At 33.6% G+C, this 13,765-nt stretch overlaps 1 pseudogene; it reads left to right on the top strand.

Annotated features, from left to right (window-relative positions):
* LOC144223166 (sterol-4-alpha-carboxylate 3-dehydrogenase, decarboxylating-like) overlaps positions 1–13,765 on the top strand; it is a 111,168-nt pseudogene that overhangs the window by 60,259 nt on the left and 37,144 nt on the right.

Here is a 13,765-nt window from a genome sequence, read left to right as displayed (position 1 = left end):
ATAAATACATCTTATATTTGAGAATTATTTGTAATAATTTGAGAAACAGTTTATTGTTACCCTTGAGCAGAGTAGTACCATTTTTCAAAATGGAAATAAAACTATAATTCATAATCATAAAATATTTCATTGCCATAGCTTACATGGAATATGACATTCACCAAAGAGTTCAATTCCATGGTGTAATTTTTCTTAATAAAAATCTAAAACATTGATTAAAATACTATTAAATTATCATGTGTGTACATGTGTGCACATGTGGTTGTGTGTATAAAATTAGTATTGAACAATGCAAAGAAATGTACAAATTACCTGTGTTTTAAAAGAGATGGATGCCTGATCACTTACACAATTTCCCTGGGAATTTGAGAAGCCCTTCTCTAGAAAACTGTTCTGGAACAGGAAAATGAAAGACAAAGACATTGGTGAACTTCCCAATGACTCATTTATAAGGCCTAGATATTGATTTAATTGTCATCAAGACAATGATCAGCAGCATGTGATACAAAATAAATAAGAGAAATTTTAGTTGAAAAATGATCAGTATTTAAAATAATAGATGAACTTTACAAAGTAAGATGGTACAGATAAAAAACACTATACAGCAAGTCTGTGTTTAGCCCCAACCACATTAATAAAACCCTTTTAACATCCTCTGAACTATAGCAATAAAAAGAAGCAGGTCACAGACTGTGTCAGAGCACTAAATATTTTATTTCTCTCCCCTTTGAATAACATCTTTCGAGTTCCATAGGTGAAACTTCCCATTATTTCATCTCTCTAAGCCTGAGGGTTGAGACAGCCAAGAGAGGGAGAACAAATATAAAGGGGAAAGGAGGTCAGGACAGGTGAAGAAAGGTCACAATATCAAAATATTGTCTTCTTTTTTTACCTTTTATTCTTCTCATTTTCTTCCTAAGTGTAACATTTGTAGCTGAATGCTAATTCCTTAGTAGAAAATCCAAATCCAAAAGTTATGTAGTTATGTGTGTGTGTGTGTGTGTGTGTGTGTGTGTGTTTTAGTAATATGAGAGGAAGGAAGAGAAAAAGAGGGAACTGAGAACACAGAGGCAAAGACAGAGGCACCAAACAGAGAGACAGAGAAAAAGAAAATGAGTTGAACAAATGTCAAAGATAATAAAGAGCAAGAGAGGAATGGCTGCTTTCCACAGTTATTCAGCATAATGCTGTAAGTCCTAGACAGAGCAATTAGGCAAGAAAAAGATATAAAAGACATCTACATCTGAAGGAAGTAAAATTGTCTCTTTTGGTGGATGATGTAATTTTATATAGAGAAAACCTTCAAGAATCCATCAAAATACTGTTAAAATTAACAGATAATTTCAGTAAAGTTGTAGGATGCAAATCAATATGAGAATGTGTCGCATTTCTATACACCAGCAATAAACTATCAGAAAAAGAAATTAAGGAAAAAATATATACAATATCACTGAAAACACAGATACTCGGGAAAAAAATTAGCCAAAGAAGTAAAAGACTATAAACACAAAAAAACTTTATGAGTTCGATGAAAGAAATTGAAGAAGACACAAATAAATGTAAAGATAGTCTGTGTTAATGGATTGGAAAAAATAATATTGTTAAAATCTCCGTACTACCCAAAGCAGTCTACAGATTTAATGTAATTCCTCTCAGAATTACAATGGCATTTTTCATGGAAATACAAAAAAAAAAATCTAAAATTTGTATGGAATCACAAAAGACCCTGAATGGCTAAGACAATCATAAGAAGGAAAAACAAAGCTAGAGTCAACACACTTCCTGATTTCAAACTATATTCAAAGCTGTGGTAATCAAAACAAAATGATAATGGCATAAAAACAGGCACATAGATGAATGGAAAGAATAAAGTTCAGAAACAATCCCATGCATATATGGTCAATTAATTTTTGAAAAGTTGTCAAAAATATATAATAGGTGGTGTCTTCGATAAATGGTAATGGAGAAACTGAGTAGTCACATGCCAAAAAAAAAAAAAAAAAAGATACTAGCCCCTGATCTTACACCATACACAAAAATCAACTCAACTGGGTTAAGGACGTCAATGTAAGACATAAAACTACAAAATTTTTAAAAGAAAACATAGCAAAAAGAAAACATAGCAAAGAAGCTCATTGACATTGGTCTTAGCAACGATTTTTTTAAATATAACAGCAAAAACAACAAAAGGAAAAAATAAATAAAGACAGGCTGCATCAAAATAAACAGCTTCTGTTCAGTAAAATAAACCATCACAAAATGAAATAGGAACCTATGGAATGGGAGAAAATATTTACAAACCACATCTTCAATAAGGGCCTAATATTCAAAACATACAAGAAACTCATTGAACTCATTAGAAAAAGACCAGATAATTCAATTTAAATAATGGGCAAAGGATCAAAATAGACATTTTTTTGGAAAAAAGACTTACAGATTGTCAACAGATATATGAAAAGGTGCTCAACATCATTAAGCATCAGAGAAATGCAAATAAAAACCACAATAAGACATGGCCTCACATCTGTTAGAGACTAAGAGAAATACACCAGAGAAACACAAATAGTGCATGGTATCACTTAAACATAAAAATATTAAAATAAAGAAAAGTCAAACTCAGAAACAGAGAGGAAAACAGTAATTGCCAGTGGCAAGGAGTGGAGAAAATAAAAAGAAGTTAGTAAAAGGCTATGAACTTTCCGTTATAAGATGGGTAAGTTCAGAAGATCTAATGCATAACTTGATGACTACAGTTGATACAGGTAATTGTGTTGTATAATTGAAATTTGTTGGGAGAATGGAAAAATGTTCTTACCAAAACAAAAAAATTTTAAGGTAAATATGTGAGGTGATGAATGTGCTGTTTGACTCAATATGAGAAATCCCTTCACAATGTACATACATACCACATCATGACATAGTGCACATCGAATATTTTTTATCTTTTGCATTTTTGTCAAGTATAACTTAATGACACTGGAGAAAAAAGTCAAAACAAGAAATGCTGTTTTGGTGCTCTCTGGATCACCTTATAATAAACACCATTCAATTGATCTTTCATGTCACTTCTAAGATTAAAAAAGAAAACTGTGTATGCTGTGATTCTCAGAGCTATTTGCAAGGCACTTAACTTTGTTCATAACATAATTTTATTATAGGTTAAGGGCCAATTGCTTTACTGTGTACTTTATAAAACTAAAACATAGACTTGTCACATATTTTCTATTTAATCCTTTGGCATGTTTTTCATCTGTAAAATGAGTTCTTAATATCCTCTCAGATTATTTTAAAGTATAAAATGAGGTAGCAGATAAATTATTTTCAAATTTAAAGGTCTAAAGAGCAGGTTAGTAATGCATCCATCCTTTAAAAACAAAAAATATGTACTTAGAATGAAAACCTGGTATGACTATTGGCTATGCATTGAAATTGAGCCAAATATGTATTTATCTAGAATGTATATAATAAGATTTGCTTTCATTTTTGTTAAAATATCCCCAAACCAAAATAATAACTTATATACCTAAGTGACTAATGGACTAATGGACTTTTACTTGAGATCTGAAAATCACACCTCCTAACATCAATGGTTTTTAGGAATTCTGAGTTGGAAGAATTATACATATATATCTTAACATCACAAAATGTCAGGAGAAACATACTATGTAGTAATATTTGAACATCTAATAGCACTTATTTAGTTAAATGATTCTCATAAAGAAATGTAATAACCTAAGTGTTAAAGTAAATATCAAAAGGAACTATTTGGAAAACGAACATATTTATAGATGATTTTCACTAAGCTATTTTTAAAGGGTGGATCTAATTCTTCAGCTTTGAAGAGAGAAGGCATGCCTGCTCTATGCATGCTTTGAGGGGAGACTTGTCCTTAAGAAAGAATCTCTGTTTTCAAGATGCCAAGCCCCACTTGGAGGCAATTGAAGAGCAAAGAAAATAGCTACATACGATTGGTGAGTCTGTTGTTCATAGCGACCATCAGTATTTTCTCTGGCAAGAACTCCCTGCTATAATTTTTGAGTTAGCAAAATAAATTTTACTTCATCTCTGTGTTAATAATAGTTGCATTATCTTACCTCCATCTACTGGACGTCTCAACATGGCCATGCCATGGGCCCCTGAACCTCAACATTGTCATACCACTCTTCATTTTGCACCCTCAAATCCATTCATTCTTCTGTTTTCCTATCCTCCCTATCACCAAATACAGTAATCATGGGATTATTCTAAACTGCTCCTCATTCTCTACAGAACAGTATCAAACTGAATTGATCCCATCTCTGAATTTCGAAGCTCTTGCATTTCTTCTCTCATCTCCTTCCACAAGGCTCCTGTTTTAACTGAAGTTTTTCTATTTCCTGTCAACATGTCCAGTAACTTTAACTTGTCTTCCTATCCAGGGTCTTCTTACTCCAATCTGGTCTTCATGTGTGCCAGACTGATTTAATCACCTCCCTGTTGATTTTATCACCTCCTTGTTGAGAAATCATTTGGAGGTTCTATGTACACATAAAGAAAATCCTAGACCTTTAATGTAGTTTAAACAGATTGTTCTTGACCAAACCCCTATACATCTGTTCATACCAATCCCTTTCCCCTCCACTCCATGCTTTGTAGTGAAAATCCTAGTCATCTCACAGTGTCCACATTTCTCAGATGCCAGCATTCACTCAATACCCTTTTTATCTGTGAAGATTTTCCATGGCTTTCTCCCTTCCTAACTGGTATAAAATTAACCACTTCATTTATCCATGCTTACATAACCTTGTGTATACACATTTCTATGGCATTTGTCCCCCTGTAATAATATATGTTATGAGCCTTGGCTTTGGAGTCAGGGAGGCCAGGTTTGAGTATTTGTTCTGCCATCGACTTGCTAGGAGACTTGGAGCAAGTTAGCATCCTAAACCTCAGTTTCCTAATCTGACAAATGGCATTCTAGTATATACTTCATGGGACTGTAGTGATAGTTAAAAATGAGATTGCTCATGAAAAATAGGAAGTCCAGTTTCTGATGCATAGTAAGCACTCCAAAGATAAAAAGTATTAACCATTTTTTATCATCATTAGTAATTGATGCACTGATCTCCTCCTCCACTAGAGAATCAGATAAATAAAAGGAAAAATAATTACATTTTCATCATTGTATATCCAGTCCCTGATCATACAATGCTTGGTATATATAATACAACTTATAAATATTTACCAATTTAAAAAAACATGGATAAAAATATCAGAGGAAAAATAAAATTTTATACTCCTTTAATTTAGCCTTAATATATCCTGATTGGTAACATGATCTATTGAACAAAGTGTTTTACATTTACAGTATCAATAAGAAACCAGTGAGGTCTTGATTACAAAATACAAGAGACTATATATGTAAACAACAACAAAATACATTCTTTCTTTCTGCTCTCTTCTAAGTCAGACTGAACAACTTTTTGATGCATGAATTCAGCCCAGTGAGACATGAAAAGGTGAGGCATTTTCTTTACAAGTTAAAAGGAATGACTATTTTGGAAGTAGATGGAAATAAGCAGTATGAGACTAAATCATATCCTTTAGAAGCACAGAGTCCTATTATCAATTTTCAAAGCCCAACTGCAATATAAATTTTATTTTATTAATGTCCTACATATCATGTCTTTCTTTTCATTTACTTACATTACTCATGCTCCATTTAATAATTTCTCTTTGCTCTGAAACTTACACTCTGTCACTTCTAGAAGATTCATAATTATTTTGTTTTTTATAAGACTAGAAAAGAGTTTGAAAAGTTAGAAGTGATGATATGATAGTGTTTGAGAAGACATATTTAGTGTAAAGTACCCAGCTGTGTTAAAGTGCATTCATCACTTAACTGCATAGATAGTGATGTCAGTTTTTCATTGCCCTGGCAAAGACCAAAGAATGTGGGGAATGATAAGTGTGTGTGCGTGTGTGTGTGTGTGTGTGTGCAGGAGCTAATTTTTAAATTGCATGGTTTTCTTTCAAAAACAAAACTTTCTTTCAAAAGAAAACTCTACATAAACTTGGTAAAACAACCACTGATAATTTTGGATTCAACTGGATTATTGAGGCATAGTACATGGCTAAAGTGGAACTTAAAACTACAAAAAATATACTAAATTTCAAATAAAAATTTTGAGCAGGTAGCAGCATCAGGCTTATCCCATCTATCCCTACAATTTATACATGAGAAAAGTAAGACCCACATATATTATTTTTATGTTTAACTCAGTTTGATTTAAGAGAGAACAACAGAATGTGTATATTAACATGTGTATTGCTTTTGTCATTGTGCCATCTCTTATTTTCATACGTGAAGCTGACCCTTCTCAATTTGTGAAAGAGAGGTTCATCTGCTTTTGTCCAAGAGGGCCTCTTTCTGGACGCTGCTGACTTAAACAAATCAAATGCATCCATTGATAAATTCCCATGTATGATGTTGATTGCATTAATTAGGATGATGTAGAGTTAAATAATTTATTTATCAAACAGAGTAGAAGGAAGTAACAATCATTATAGTGGTCCTATACACTCACACTGGAAGTCGTTCACAGAGTGGTTTACCAAAGAACTTCAAGTGTGACCAGCAGTTTGGAGCTCTCTGAGGATCAGAATCCTACCCAGTTGAGCACTCACAACTTTTCTTGGCCAAAGTTGCCAATAACATTTAGCTGTAATTCTAATTATGGCTTCTTGACTAACTGCAGAGGAAGCTTCCTATGCATTCCAACAAGACTTTCCAATTTGTTACCTTTATCTTCTCATTGTATATCCAAGATCTATAGGTAAACTTTTAAACTAGTTTTACTTTGAGCCAAATTATCACTGAAGCTGGAATTTCTTATATATCTCCAATCTTTCTTCAGGTCAAACAACTCTTCTGTCAGGTTCTTGATCTAATATTACTTCTCACTGAATGTGACTTCACTCATAATAATTCCAAATCAACAATTACTGAATGAATAAGTGAATGAATGAATTTTAAGCTTTTGATTCCCTAAGATATCATTTAAAGTAAGATTATAATAGCAGAAATGTGTCAGCATTATTTTGGTAAGAAAGATAACTTTAATGCCTAGAAGACATAAATTCATGCTGGTTTCAATGACATCTAAATAGTATGATCACCATATACTTCTAGGAAAAAAATTTTAAATCTCTTTGCTTCTTTAAACTGGGTTCAAACCCAGAATAATAAAAAAAATTATTGCCCAGATTTTGTTATCCAGTAAAATCCTGGAAAATAAACATAAAGTCAAGTATGTAAGTAGTAATAATGAACTGTGCTATACAAATATAGGTATATGATCTTTCATCTGCTATTTCAAAATACAAAAAGTTCTAAGGAGCAAAAGATTTTTAGTTTTAGTTTTAGTTTGCTTCCAAAACTCATTTAAAGGTGAAACTTATCTGAGCTTTTGTAAGGATGTTACATATCTTACTTTCCCCACTTAGAGTCAATATTCATGAATCACTGCAAATACATGAATACTTTCCTTTTTGGGATTATGCCCCAGGCCCCATTTAGTATTAAATAATATATGATAGATGCACCGCATTATTTTGTTTAATTTGATTTTTTTTTTTTTTTTGAGAGAGAGAGCTAGAAAGTGTGAGAGCATGTGCAGGGGAGCAAGTAAGAGGGACAAAGAGAGAGAGAATCTCAAGGAAGCTCCATGCCCAGTGTAGAGCCCAAAGCAGGGTCCCATCCCACAACTCTGGGATCATGACCTGAGCCAAAATTAAGAGTCAGATGATCAATTGACTGAGCCACGGAGGCACCCCTCTTAATTTGAATTTAAACATGACTGGATCCACAGGTTTCAGCTAGCATGTTGTGGGCCATTGGTAATATGGTCAATTTAATGATGAGGTAACCAGTTCCTAGTGGTGAAAAATGTGCACACAAGGTCACGTGGCCAGGTAGTTCTCATTTCAGGTCCAGGTTCTTGATGACCGTCCTCAAAAACGTATTTGGTAGGTAGAGAAGGGGATTTCTAGTCAAGCAATAAATATTTAATAGAGATTTTAGATCACAGAAACTCCTTTTCAAATATACTATTGCCAATAAAGAGTTGAAGGCAAAATACATTTTTCATTCTTGCATAAATAGACTTATGGTCAACCCATTCACAAGTCCTCTGAGAAGGAAACAAATATAGATATATTTCTCAATATATAACTTACTAAAATGACAGTTCTTCAAAAATTTAAGTGAATTTTACCCAGAGTGGAAGTCAATTTTTAAATGAACATAGTACACTTACCAATAAATATTCAGCCAATACTGGGCATGCACTGGTGTTTGCAAAATAATCATATCAGAGGAAATGGAACACTTATTACAGACTCAGCTAGCCTACGTCTTCTACCCACCCTCCACAAACTTATAATGCCTTTTAGAAACACAGAAGTTTACCAACTAAAATAAATTGAAGAATTTTTAGGGGGTTATTAGGAAGTAATACACCACTTCATAATGTACCTTTGATTCACTAACGGATTACATACCACTGGTTATAAAAGATGGTTTGTGGATATGGACATAAATCTTATCATTAATATATGGCAATACTTTCATGTTTTCTATTCTTAATGTTTACTATAAGATTTTCTCTTTCTTGATAAACAGAATTGGAGACCTATCACACTATGGAAGGGAGAAATAAATTCTTCTCTGCCTAAAAATATTACTCAAAATAATATAGATCCAATACCATACTGTCTTGATGACGACAGCTTTGTAGTAGAGGCTAAAGTCTGGGATGGTGATACCTCCCGTTTTGGTTTTATTTTTCAGTATTACTTTGGCTATTCGGGGTCTTTTGTGGTTCCATACAAATTTTTGGATAGTTTGTTCTAGTTTTGAGAAGTATGCTGGTGCAATTTTGATTGGAATTGCATTGAATGTGTAGAGTGCTTTAGGTAGTAATGACATCTTAACTATATTTATTCTTCCTATCCATGAGCATGGAATGTTTTTCCATTTCTTTGTGTCTTCTTCAATTTCCTTCATAAGTTTTCTATAGTTTTCATCATACAGATCTCTTGTATCCTTGGTTAGGTTTATTCTGAGGTATTTTATGGTTTTTTGTGCAATTGTGAATGGGAGCAGTTTCTTGATTTCTCTTTCTGTTGCTTCATTGTTGGTGTATAAAAATGCAACTGATTTCTGTACGTTGATTTTGTACCCTGCAACTTGGCTGAATTCTTGGATCAGTTCTAGTAGGCTTCTGGTGGAGTCTGTCGGGTTTTCGATGTAGAGTATCATGTCATCTGCGAAGAGTGAAAGTTTGACTTCTTCTTTGCCAATTCTGATGCCTTTGATTTCCCTTTGTTGTCTGATGGCTGATGCTAGGACTTCCAGCACTATGTTAAACAACAGTGGTGAGAGTGGACATCCCTGTCGTGTTCCAGATCTCAGGGGGAAGGCTCTCAGTTTTTCCCCGTTGAGGATGATGTTAGCTGAAGGCTTCTCATAGATGGCTTTGATGATGTTTAAGTAGGTTCCTTCTATCCCAACTTTCTCTAGAGTCTTTATTAAGAAGGGATGCTGTATAGATCTTTAGAATCAAAAACATCTCAGAAGTCATCTATTTTAAAGGTTATCTCCTGTACTTCTAAAAAAGGAAATCTTTCTCCTTAGGTTACATTTTTGTCATTTCTGTTTATGAGAAATTCAAAGTAAGTTTCCTTGCAGCTTTCATACACTTTAGCATATTGTCTCTGAAAAAATAGCAAATAATCCCAATCTCTTTCACATAAGAGCCCTTCAGATGGTTGCAGTCTGCTACTAAGCCCTCCATTTCCCATAAATTTTACATTCCTATGATACTTTAATAGATATTTTACTTGATTTTGTTAATTATAGTTTTTTATAGCCACAAAGGTAATTAGGAAATGTATTGAAAGGAAACGATAAGTAGCAAGGTTGGATGAAAGACAAATAGCAATTATTATAATAATTTACACTTATGTGATTCTTTGCTATGAGCCAGGAGCTTTTTTTCCCATTATTCTAAGTGAATCCTGTGTAATAATATTTAATCCTCACAGTAATCCTATGAGCTAATTACCATTATTATTTTCATTTTATAAATGAGGAAACTGAAGCACAGAGAGGCTAACTGACTCCCTCGTGTCCACACAGTTAAGTGGCCAAGGTAGAATTTTAACCAGGGCAGTCTAGCTCCATGGCACGTATGCCTCTCCTCTCTGCCATACTGGATAACTTCCAGAAGACTAATGGAACAAAGCAAAGCCCCAAAGAATTAAGCAAATTATCAATCAATAACCTGAATCTATGAGGACTGGGAGAAGGAACAAACAAGAAAATAGTTAGCACATACTGTAGCACTCAACTGTAGCAATAATACAGTTGAGCTAATATAATAGTATGTTTAACTTGCAGTTCAACTGAATTTTAAACTTTTAAAATCTCCAATTCATGATTTTTTTAGAATAGCTTTTCTTTCCTTCTTTTTTTTTTTTTTTTTTTTGCCTGTAGGTAGGATCACATGGTTTCAAAACTGTGTTATTAGTGACAAGAAAAACCCAGAAATATATAAAATTGATCTTCAGTTGCATCTTCAGAGACATCCTAATGATACACACCATCCTCTTTTATAAAAATANTTTTTTTTCTTTTTTTTTTTTTTTTTTTTTTTTTTTTTGCCTGTAGGTAGGATCACATGGTTTCAAAACTGTGTTATTAGTGACAAGAAAAACCCAGAAATATATAAAATTGATCTTCAGTTGCATCTTCAGAGACATCCTAATGATACACACCATCCTCTTTTATAAAAATAATGGGATAAAAGCAATTTTACTTTCTATTATTGGTTCACTTTACATAAGGCCCAAACATTCATTATGTGAATCATTATTGTGTTCTTACTATACACCAGGTACTACTGAGTATCAAAATCCCATAACAAAAGACACTATCTCTGTCTTAAAATCACTCATAAGCTGGGGAGGGAACAGAGAAATAAATCATAAATTACAAACCCCTATAAGTTCTAGGGCACACGTAATCACAGCTACTGTGAGAACAGAGATGGTTTAGGTAACCCTGATAAAAAGAGGGAATCATTGCACTGAGCCTTAAAGAATCTGTCAAGTTAACGGGGGCGGGGGGGGATTGGAACAAATAAGCCTCCAAACAGAAGTAAGACATAAGCCTAGAGGTAAGAGAAAGCATCAAGCATTGAGAAAATTGCAAGCAATTTGTTTTAGCCAGAGGTGAAGATGTGCCTAGACTGATTGATAGTAGATAAATCTGTAAAAATGTGGAGAGGAACCAGATAACCCAAGATCTGGGTTGGATGAGTAACAGTTTAGCTTTTATTCTGCAGNAAAGACTTCCTATATGCCTTCACACAGCTTTTCATAATATTAACATCTTTGTCTGTATACAATCATTGAAACAAGGAAATTAACATTAATACACCACTACTAAAAATCTACAGAACTTAATTCAAATTCCATCAGTTTTACACTCTCATTCTTGTGGTCTTGATCCAATCCAGGATCCCATGATGAATTAAGATGGCATGTCTCCTTAATCTCCTTCAGTTCCTCAGTTTTTCTTTGTCATTCATGACCTTGACAGTTTTGAAGAGTACTAGTCATTTTGTAGAATTTCTTTCAACTTGGAATGTTTGAGAGCTTCTCATAATTAAATTGATATTGTGCCCTTCTTAGTGGATAATTAGGAGATATAGGATGGGAAGATGCCTCATTACTGGTCATGTTAATTTAGCTCACACTAAGGGTGGTGTACACCAGATTTCCTTAAAAAGTTAGTATTTTACCCTTTTTAATTATAAGTGTTTGGTGGGGTGATATTTTGGACCTATATAAATTCTCTGTACCTCATCATACATTAGCTCATTACTTTCAGTGTCCAGTGATGATTTTTGCCTGCAAAACTTGTTTCTATGCTGTGTACTTAATTATGACTCCATTTCCATTTCTTCTACATATTTTTAAGTAAATTCTATCTCCAATGTGGGACTCAAACTCATGACCCCAACATCATGAGTCACATGTTCTACTGAGTAAGCCAGGCAGACACCCTTATTTCTTCTTACAGGAGAATTGGAATTCTACTGTGAGAAAGGGCTAAACTTTATCCTATTATTATTTTTTGAGTCATTTATTTATACCAAGAGAGCCATAGATATTCAGATTATTCTGTGGGTAGTATTCCATTGCTACATTATTTTATTTTGCAAACTGATCCAGACTTGACCATTGGGAGCATGTTCAAGCTCGCTCCTGTGTCCCTTTAACATGGACCATCTTGTGTCCTTTTTTGAGCACTTCTTTACTTTCTGATTTCTAGACATGGCTTCTATATTCCCTAGAATCAGCCATTTCACCATGCAGCTCTGGAACCTTTTATTAGGAAATGGTATTTAAAAACCAACATCTGCAGATGTTTTACATTATTTAACAACATCTATGGCAGAATTATGGACTATGGATCAATCACACAGTATCAATAAAATTAAGAGAAATTTAAAAACTGTGTTGCAATGTGTGAGTCGAAGTATGTAGAAATAGAATGAGCAGGATTTGATTAAATATACCAGAGCAAATAAAAATAATGTTAATTAAATGAGGGGCACCTAGGTGGCTCAGCCAGTTGAGTGTCTGACTCTTGATTTCAGCTTAGGTCATGATCCCAGGATTGTGGGATCGAATCCCATGTTGGGCTCCACCCTGAGCATTGAGCCTGCTTAAGATTCTCTCTCTCCATCTGTTCCTCTCCCCTGCTCATGCTCTCTCTCTAAAATAAAATTTTAAAAAATAATAATGTTATTTAAAAGAAAAACTTTTTTAAGCATGAAAGCTTATTTCTCCTTCCTGTCACAAAACATGTCAGGTCTACTTGTTCACTGAAAGCTTTTCAATTCAAAGCAATATGGAAAGCAAACTATATCTAGATCATTTTGTTCTCATTTGTTTTCATAGCCAGAAAATGAAAAAACCCACAACATTTTAAATATGTATGTTTTTCTTCATTTTCTAACAACATGGCAGGAAAACCTTTTCTCAGAAGACAATTAGTTATGCCAGATAATACATAAGAAAGCTTATTTTTGAATGCAAAGCTAAGCCCCTTTAATGCAATCAAAGTCCTTGGGGCCAAAAATGAAGAGAAAAATGTAAATCAGAGCTGGCAATTTGCTGGCTGACAACGGTAATAAATTCGTATTTGTGTGTAGTGCTTGCCACTATTTGTACGAGTTATGATGAGTAAAAGGAACAGATAGATAAGTCCTTCTCTAGATCTTCTCCCATACGGGTGTTCCAGAGGCGCATTTGTTATGGTAATAAGAGACAGAACAAGCAATCTTCTAAGATTGCAGGCAACGAAATAATGTATCTTTGCACTAGCTCTTCCTAGCTTGCTGCATTCATTCTATCCTTAACTTTTGTTTTCTGTATTGCACCCCCCAGTAAATTACTTGGGCTTAATTAACCATTGTTTCAGGCTCTATGTTTTTGGGAATCCAGGCAAAGACAAGAAACCAAAACTCACTACCAGAAGTGGAAAAGACATAATCATAGATAAAGGTAAAATTTTAAAAATAAGAAAATATATTTTAATAAATTTGAAAAATAATAAATTATACACCCAGTTTTCTTTATAATACAACCTGCAAAAAGTGATTAAGAAAAAAATCGAATGCCTGAATATACACTATTATTCATCTCTCTATAT

The sequence above is a fragment of the Crocuta crocuta genome, unplaced genomic scaffold (assembly GCF_008692635.1).
Source record: "Crocuta crocuta isolate KB4526 unplaced genomic scaffold, BGI_CrCroc_1.0 scaffold231, whole genome shotgun sequence".
NCBI lineage: Eukaryota > Metazoa > Chordata > Mammalia > Carnivora > Hyaenidae > Crocuta > Crocuta crocuta.
This window is presented reverse-complemented; position numbering and strand designations above follow the sequence as displayed.